Here is a 9,867-nt window from a genome sequence, read left to right as displayed (position 1 = left end):
CTATACATTTGTGTAGATGTTTATACAGGGCATTAGTGTATACCTTTGTATAGCTATCAATACTATCTGTGGAAACTGGAACTTGGAAGTCAATTATACCTTCCCTTAGGAGGGTATAGTTAGCTTTGGTGAAGATTTTTAGCTTGACTTCTCCTTTGGGGAGTTCTGGTGCTATTGCTACTTCAAAATGACTGATTTATGGTCAGATTTAACCAGTGCGGGCCCTACACTTGAGGCATTGCATCAGTCACTCATATTGGTGAGGACCAGGTCTAGAATATTGGAGCCCCTTGTGGGGTGGTGCATTTGAGTTAACAAAGTTCAGGAATTTTTATGTGAGTGAGTTTGGACTCATATAAGTTTCCCATTTAATGGAAGGATATTTGAAGTCAGCCATGACTAGGGTGTGAAGTTGCACCTTAAGTGTCCCAATTAGGTCTAAATAAGCTGTGTGGGCATCTTGGTTCATGAAATGGGACCTGTAACTAACGATGACCTGAAGGGGGTCTTACTCACAGTAATTTGGACTTGGAGTAGCTCCGCAGTTTTCTTGACTAGCCAGTCTGGAGATGTAATTATTTTTAATGAAGATAGATACTCCACCCCCTTTGGTTCTCACACCTTCAATTTGCAGTCTGAAAGTGTGGAAACCATTTTTGCCTTGTAAGGCTAGGATACTTTATGCGACCTTAAGCCAGGTTTCTGTGAATGCGCAGATGTCAACAGCTTCCAGGGAAAGGAGTGCTTCCAGAGAGTGCAGTTTCTGATTTAAACTCCAAGCATTTATCAGCATGACCCTTAGTTTCTTTGTGTTTGATATTTTCATGTCGGAAATGTTGTTGTTGTGACCATGCCTAAAAAGGCATTATGGGGGAGGCAAGTCCCCTAGCCAACAATCGAAAGCCTAGAGATGCCAGGTGAAGACCATCTCTGGCAAAGCAGCATGGTCCATACACCATGTCATCCCAGGATGACAGGAGCTGGATCCCCTTAGAATGACACCAGAAACTAAGCCAATTATTGAAGTCAATCATTTTCTGTTTATATTGCGATATCATCCTAGGCGAGGGTTAAATGCTGCTCAAAGCTAGGGACATACCCGCCTGCGACACATAGTCAGAGAACTCAATCATGTCTCTCTTCATATAATCCAGAGAGATACATCTTAAATCATTCACACCAACATAAACTATGACAGAGTCATAACGGTATTTGTTGACAGATTTGAGTGCATATGTGATCTGATGAATCCTTGCACCAGACTGACAGCTGGCTGTAACCTTCTCCTTGCTCAACTTGGTGAGAGGGGCATCTGTATGCCATACTATAGAGTCACCTATAATTAAAACATTTGGAATAGCTGTGCATTGCCTTAAGGACTTATTTGGTGAGACACGGGTGCTAGCTTTTTATGTGTATTGGGTGCTTTGGGTGTTGTGTTAGGTGTAGCATGTTTGTGTTTTGGAGGTCTCTGGTGTTTAGGTAGGTTTCTAGAGAGTATGTTTGCATATGAAGGTTTATGTGTTGGGTGCATATCAAATAGAAGTTGTGGTGTATGAGCTGATGGTCTGTTTTGTGTTGCTGTTCTGGGCATGAGAGAGCACTGATTCCAGATTCTCCATGTAATAGTATTTCTCACAAATTGTACTTGAGTGATATAAGAGTAAGGAGTTGTCGATGTACATGAGGCAGTTGCTACACTGCCTCAAAAAAATCCATGTACAGCAAACTGGCAGGAAAAACAGAGGGAAACTGACAGTCCATAACATAAGGTTTGAACCTGGTATCTTAGCAGATAAGGAGAATAAGATGGTGGTATCAGGCAGGGAAATATTTTAGGGTGACTAACATATGTTGTGTGCACTAGGAGGTCTATAAAAGAGGCACTCTATAGGGTATGATGTTGATAGGTAAGAGGTAAAATCTCAGCTGGGTAGTTCACTGAACAGCTGGGAGCTATTCAAGAACTGATCTGCTAGATAGCAGCTGCTTCTAAGGGAAAATACTTCTGTTGGCGCTTTTATATCTTTAATTGTCAAGAGTTACCCACTCTGTGTTGTGATGTGCTACATGCAAGCAAGTGCAAAGCAGCTAATACAAAGAAACCAATGAAAAAGCTCAAATTGAGCCCTACACCAATGAAATAGCTCACACTGAGCCCTGAATCAGTAACCTTCAATTAGATACTCTTACTGTACATTCCTGCTATGAGGGTACAGGGGGGCTTCTGCAAAAAAAGATGTCCTGATTGTTCATGCTCAGTCTACAAAGAGAACTGATTTCAGCCAGTCTAAATCCAATCTGTACTATGGGAACAGAAAAAAGTAGGATATATATATATATATATATATATATATATATATATATATATATATATATTTTTTTTTTTTTTTAATTAAATAAGCAACAGTGTAAAAAGCAGCACAGCTTTTTTCTTGAATTAATAACAGCAACAGAATGAAATGGATCTTTTCTTAAATTAAATAAAAGCAGCAATTGGTGTGAAATAAAAAGTGCAACAAACACAGTAGTAAAATACACTAAAGCAACAGCAAACAGTAGTTTTTTTTAAATGCTGAAGTACAGTCACAGTATATAAGAGAAGTGCAAAGAAAAAAAATACAAAAAGACTAGGTAAACAACCACAGCCACTAGATGAATAATTCCAGTCTTGCCAACGTAAAAGCACAGTAAGAGAATGTCCTGAGTGAAGTGCTACCACAAACAAGCTTAAAGATATGGATACAGCAGTGCACCTTAAACAGCTCATAAAAGTGTGATTATTCAATAAACATACTTTGCTTTGGACAAATGAGCCAAGAGCCACTCAATTGTACAGAATTTATAAAGGCATTAAAACCAATATAAGCAGATTAACAAACTCTCCAGCCAATAAAACTACATGCAGAAATCTCAAGTGTTTCCTCAACCTAGACAGAACAGGCCACGTCCCAGTGCTCTAGAAGGAAAATCCACTGACCTTGATGAGAAAACAAGTGTTTGCTATAGTGTAAAAATACACTACTTTATCCAACAGTTAGCTAGATAATGAATTCAGATGAAGTAAATCATTACAACAGACAACAAGACCAAAATGCACTTTTTCAATATAAGCATAAGAAAAGCAAATAAATAATTCAAATAAAAAAATTAAAGATATCAGCAGCTGTGTAAAAAGTGTGGAGCTTATTAAGCTCAATTTACAGTAGGGGTGGGAAGTTTAAAAGCACCAGGTTTAAAAGAAGACCGACAAATGGGTGGGTGGGAAACCCCTAGCAGGGAACCCCCAGCAGTGCTATAAATTATGCAGGCTTAAAATCCTTCAGTCAAAGATAAAGGCCCAGTTAGCTTTGAACATGATTAATTAAGCCCAGGTCAGAGGTTCAAGATGGCACATCTCTAAGTAGGGAAAGGATGTAGATTGATAGATCCTTTGCATCACATACACACAGCACAATCACCTATAGACAGTTTATAGAGTTGCCTATGTCAAAATATCTTTATATAGCTAGGGTGTGTGGCGGTACCAGGATCACAGAAGTGTTATCTAGATGTTCTGTGATGCATTTTGAGATGATTATCTGTTAACTGTTTTTTTTCACTGCTACCCAGAACAGTTATGTATTTGCCTTCCCTTAATGCTGTGTGTCCACATGTAAAATCGGTAATGACTTTTTCTTTTCACGCATAGACATTCTTGTACTAACAACTCCTGTAACAAATCTAATCTGTCACAAACTGCACTGAAGATATTTTTCCATACAAGCACTTGTGCTGCATTTAAAAAGCCAGGTCTATCATAAGATGAGCACATACCTAAACACATGCACAGCACACTTCTATCTATCCTAGTGTTACTGAATTCTGTCAGTTCTTCTAGCAATCTCAGGAAAAAATTACTGCTATTCACAGAGTTTCTCTGGAAAAACGAAGTCAGCTTAAACCCAGCAGCAAATTATGAGACTCCACAAGTTGTTTTTAGCGCTTTCATTCACTTTAATCTTCTGTGAACTTCCTCAGAAACAACTTCACCATCCATACACCTGTTTAAGTACTATTCAATCACAATTAATTTACATACATAATTGATGGCAATGAATAAAATTTAAAGACATACCATAAAAAATTACTGAAAACTATATATAGTACATATGAACTCTTAAAACATCCTAAATAAATACTTCTCAAGTATATGTTTAACACTAATATAACTATATCATTTGAATATGTGATATCACAATAAAAATTATGAATTCATTTCCAGGAAACATCTCATATTTATAGTTTCATTGAGACCTGGAAATTTGTCAGTTCCTAAAAATATTTGCCAAAAGGACTCTTTACATTCTAATAAAAGTTTGAAATTACCACCAAATGTTACACTATTTACGCTATCTAGAACAGCAAATGTAAACTTTTTAAATTCATTACAAATGATAGAATGCCTTGCTAATGCATTATTTGTGTCTTTTTTCTTTATAGCCAAAATGTGTTCACTAATTCTGACTTTCAAGGCTCTTGTGGTCATTCCCACATAATAACTTGGACATGTTTGGCACTGAGCAAAATAAACAACCATAGTACTGTGACATGTAAAATACTGTTTTGACCAATGTGTTGTTCGTAAATGCTTAAAGTGTACAAAAGATGAATTAGTGATGTATCTACACTGTTTACAACAGTGGCAAGAAAAGGTGCCTTTAGTTTGTATGACACCCGTTCTATTTGTAGTACATCTGTTTTCCTTTTTCTCAAGTATACTTTTTAGATTAACTACTTTTTTGAAAGTGAACATTGGTTTAATGCCTAAAATGTTAAGCTAAATCTTGGTTACACAAGATAATCTTCCAGTTATTTACAATAATGTCTTTAATAAGCCACATCTCATTAGAAATGGGAAGCAAAAAGGAACCACTAAATTCCTTATTGTTCTTAGTTGTTACTTTTGTGACCAGTGACCCTACTGTTAAAATAGGCCTTGCTGTGGTCTCACGAAGAAATGTTACTTCTCTTTCTATTGTTTTTAACCATGCCAACTTATAACCTCTATTGACAAAAATCCTTAGATTATTTGTTTCACTCAGAAAAATCTCATTGTCAGATGTCAACCTGCTTAGACTAATGTATTGACCCTTTATAACCCCTTTCTTCATGTGGTAAGGGTGTATACTGTTTTTGTGCAAATACTGATTTGCAAATGTAGGTTTTCTATATATGGAACTTGAAAATTTTTTAAGTACATTGTCATAACTTAAATGTAAATCCAAAAAATTGATGTTAGTTCCAAATTCACCAACAGTGAATGTTAGACAATTTGTAGTGTTGTTCAAATAATGAACAAAGTCATGAAATTCCTGTAAGGTACCATTCCATAGAAAAAACAGATCATCTATGTATCTGGTATAAAAGATGATCTTGTCTTTGTAAATAGAATTTGCCACGAAAGTGTTTTCCCATTGTGCCATAGTCAGATTTGCATAGGCCGGAGCTACCCTTGCCCCCATTGCCACACCCGAAACTTGCCTATAAAATTTATCATTGAATTTGAAAAAGTTGTTTTGTAATACACATTCCATAATGAGACTACAAATGGTGTTAACCTTAATATTACTTAAATTTGTGTTAGCAACCAAATATTGTCTTAAATGTTCAATTCCAAATTCATGATCAATACAAGTGTATAAAGACTGTACATCCAAGGAAGCAAGAAAGAATTCAGATGTCAGAGGCTGTAATTCTCTAAGCTGTTCCAATAGATGCCAAGAGTCTTTTAAATAATATTTAGAACGTTGTACTATTGGATTCAAAGTGTAATCTAACCAAATGGAGATATTTTCTGTCTTACATTTGGGGGCTGAAATAATTGGCCTAAAAGGGGGATCAAACAGGTTTTTTTGTAGTTTTGGGATACCAAACATGTTTCCCATTTTAGGAAATTCAACTAATAGGAAACTATATGTTGCATAGTCTATTTCATCTTGACTAAACATATCAAATAAAGTAGTATCTAATCTTAAAAAACTTTTTTGTATCATCTTAGTATCTACTTCTTGATAGACATGTTTGTCCATTAACAAAGCTTCCATTGTGTTTATATATTGTGAATTTTCCATAATTACTATTTTGCCCCCCTTGTCAGCCTTCATAATTCTTATGTCCATGTTGTCTTTTAAGTTTTTCAGAGCCGTTAACTCTGGCTCACTTAAATTCTCAGGAAAGCTAGTGGCATTTATGTTTCTCATAGCTTCCTCACATATGTTTTGAAAAACTTGAAGTGTGCCCACTAGTGGTGGATTAAAGGTACTAGCTTTCTTGGGACCTTCTTGTGTAGAGATTGTTGTAATGTCTTTCATAATGTATTTAAGATTTAATTTCCTAAGTGTTAATCTGAAATCTATTATGGTTTTTGTCTTATTAAAATGATTGGAAGGAATAAAAGACAAACCTTTCTGTAAGAGACTAGTAGTCTCTTCAGAAATTTCCATATTTGACAAGTTGTGTATCTGTATTTCATATGAATTTAAGGGAACTGCCCCTACCATCTCTTTCTGTTTCTCAGCCTTCCCTTGGGTTTGTTCTGAACCACTTTGTTCCAAGTTGGCCCACGTTTGTTCCCCTGTTTGTCGACTAAAAACAAACAAATATGGAAATTTCTGAAGAGACTACTAGTCTCTTACAGAAAGGTTTGTCTTTTATTCCTTCCAATCATTTTAATAAGACAAAAACCATAATAGATTTCAGATTAACACTTAGGAAATGAAATCTTAAATACATTATGAAAGACATTACAACAATCTCTACACAAGAAGGTCCCAAGAAAGCTAGTACCTTTAATCCACCACTAGTGGGCACACTTCAAGTTTTTCAAAACATATGTGAGGAAGCTATGAGAAACATAAATGCCACTAGCTTTCCTGAGAATTTAAGTGAGCCAGAGTTAACGGCTCTGAAAAACTTAAAAGACAACACCACTATAAGAATTATGAAGGATGACAAGGGGCAAAATAGTAATTATGGAAAATTCACAATATATAAACTCAATGGAAGCTTTGTTAATGGACAAACATGTCTATCAAGAAGTAGATACTAAGATGATACAAAAAAGTTTTTAAGATTAGATACTACTTTATTTGATATGTTTAGTCAAGATGAAATAGACTATGCAACATATAGTTTCCTATTAGTTGAATTTCCTAAAATGGGAAACATGTTTGGTATCCCAAAACTACAAAAAAAACCTGTTTGATCCCCCTTTTAGGCCAATTATCTCAGCCCCCAAATGTAAGACAGAAAATATCTCCATTTGGTTAGATTACACTTTGAATCCAATAGTACAACGTTCTAAATATTATTTAAAAGACTCTTGGCATCTATTGGAACAGCTTAGAGAATTACAACCTCTGACATCTGAATTCTTTCTTGCTTCCTTGGATGTACAATCTTTATACACTTGTATTGATCATGAATTTGGAATTGAACATTTAAGGCAATATTTGGTTGCTAACACAAATTTAAGTAATATTAAGGTTAACACCATTTGTAGTCTCATTATGGAATGTGTATTACAAAACAACTTTTTCAAATTCAATGATAAATTTTATAGGCAAGTTTCGGGTGTGGCAAGGGTAGCCCGCCTATGCAAATCTGACTATGGCACAATGGGAAAACACTTTCGTGGGCAAATTTATTTACAAAGACAAGATCATCTTTTATACCAGATACATAGATGATCTGTTTTTCTATGGAATGGTACCTTACAGGAATTTCATGACTTTGTTCATTATTTGAACAACACTACAAATTGTCTAACATTCACTGTTGGTGAATTTGGAACTAACATCAATTTTGGATTTACATTTAAGTTATGACAATGTACTTAAAAATTTTCAAGTTCCATATATAGAAAACCTACATTTGCAAATCAGTATTTGCACAAAAACAGTATACACCCTTACCACATGAAGAAAGGGGTTATAAAGGGTCAATACATTAGTCTAAGCAGGTTGACATCTGACAATGAGATTTTTCTGAGTGAAACAAATAATCTAAGGGGATTTTTTGTCAATAGAGGTTATAAGTTGGCATGGTTAAAAACAATAGAAAGAGAAGTAACATTTCTTCGTGAGACCACAGCAAGGCCTATTTTAACAGTAGGGTCACTGGTCACAAAAGTAACAACTAAGAACAATAAGGAATTTAGTGGTTCCTTTTTGCTTCCCATTTCTAATGAGATGTGGCTTATTAAAGACATTATTGTAAATAACTGGAAGATTATCTTGGGTAACCAAGATTTAGCGAACATTTTAGGCATTAAACCAATGTTCACTTTCAAAAAGTAGTTAATCTAAAAGTATACTTGAGAAAAGGAAAACAGATGTACTACAAATAGAACGGGTGTCATACAAACTAAAGGCACCTTTTCTTGCCACTGTTGTAAACAGTGTAGATACATCACTAATTCATCTTTTGTACACTTTAAGCATTTACAAACAACACATTGGTCAAAACAGTATTTTACATGTCACAGTACTATGGTTGTTTATTTTGCTCAGTGCCAAACATGTCCAAGTTATTATGTGGGAATGACCACAAGAGCCTTGAAAGTCAGAATTAGTGAACACATTTTGGCTATAAAGAAAAAAGACACAAATAATGCATTAGCAAGGCATTCTATCATTTGTAATGAATTTAAAAAGTTTACATTTGCTGTTCTAGATAGCGTAAATAGTGTAACATTTGGTGGTAATTTCAAACTTTTATTAGAATGTAAAGAGTCCTTTGGCAAATATTTTAGGAACTGACAAATTTCCAGGTCTCAATGAAACTATAAATATGAGATGTTTCCTGAAATGAATTCATAATTTTATTGTGATATCACATATTCAAATGATATAGTTATATTAGTGTTAAACATATACTTGAGAAGTATTTATTTAGGATGTTTTAAGAGTTCATATGTACTATATATAGTTTTCAGTAATTTTTTATGGTATGTCTTTAAATTTTATTCATTGCCATCAATTATGTATGTAAATTAATTGTGATTGAATAGTACTTAAACAGGTGTATGGATGGTGAAGTTGTTTCTGAGGAAGTTCACAGAAGATTAAAGTGAATGAAAGCGCTAAAAACAACTTGTGGAGTCTCATAATTTGCTGCTGGGTTTAAGCTGACTTCGTTTTTCCAGAGTTACTTGATTGCAGTGTCTTTCTGTTCTTTGAAGTTTTTATTCACAGAGTTTACTGGGTGAGTAGAAACAGGAAGCAGATTGGCATATCTTTCCTCTGTATGACATACACACTGTACAAGCACCTACAGAAAATTTATAGAGTTGCTAATCCAGGTTTTGCATACCTTTGGGATGTGCAAGGAAACCTAAGTACCCAGAAAAAATATACACAAACACAGGGCAAATGTGAAAGGTGTACACAGAAGGCACCCCAGCTAAGAACTGAACCAGAGAAATTCTTGCTATGAACTGACAATGTAATTCCTTGCATCACTGTGTCACTATAGCCATTACCTACAGACAAACTGGAGACATGCCAATGCACCTACAGCAGGTCTTTGGGACATTAAAAAGAAAACTCAGTGACAGCAACTGACAGGGAGGATATGCAGAATCTACACAGAAGAAGTCACAACCAAGAACTCAACCAGATAACCAAGTGCTGTGAGTTGATGCTACTTGTTGTGCAGCTGTGCCAGTGACCATTTGCTTTCAAGTACATTTTGCGTGGGCCAATAAAAACAGAAAATTACTGTGTACATATCTATACTTTGAAATAAAAAGTGAAAGAATTTATGATAAATCTGTTACTCTTAGATGCACTCAGAAGTCCCCCCCCCCCCCACACACACACACAT

This window comes from Protopterus annectens, chromosome 3.part0, assembly GCF_019279795.1.
Source record: "Protopterus annectens isolate FY-2018-M chromosome 3.part0, PAN1.0, whole genome shotgun sequence".
Lineage (NCBI taxonomy): Eukaryota > Metazoa > Chordata > Ceratodontiformes > Protopteridae > Protopterus > Protopterus annectens.
This window is presented reverse-complemented; position numbering follows the sequence as displayed.